Below are 293 nucleotides of genomic sequence, written 5' to 3'. Positions count from 1 at the left end.
TTTTTTTTTTTTCTCTTCCCCCAAATGCCATTCAGCTCTATATCTAATTTATTCCAGTGCCACAGGCTTTGAGCTTCGTATTGAGCTGGCATTTGCTTTTCTTGTAGCAAAAAATAAAGAGTGTACAGATCCCTTGTTTAGCGTGTCAGCGGTTCTGCAGGACTCAATTACAGTTAGAAGTAAAACCTTACCAGCTGGCTGATTTGTTTTCTGCTGGAGAAGCAGAGCGCCCTTCCAAAATGTGAGCTGCCTCAATATTTTTTTTTTTTTTTGGGGGGGGGGGGGGGGTGTTT

This window comes from Eurypyga helias, unplaced genomic scaffold (assembly GCF_000690775.1).
Source record: "Eurypyga helias isolate BGI_N326 unplaced genomic scaffold, ASM69077v1 scaffold20604, whole genome shotgun sequence".
NCBI lineage: Eukaryota > Metazoa > Chordata > Aves > Eurypygiformes > Eurypygidae > Eurypyga > Eurypyga helias.
The sequence above is the reverse complement of the archived record's forward strand: the minus strand, read 5'-3'. Positions refer to the sequence as shown.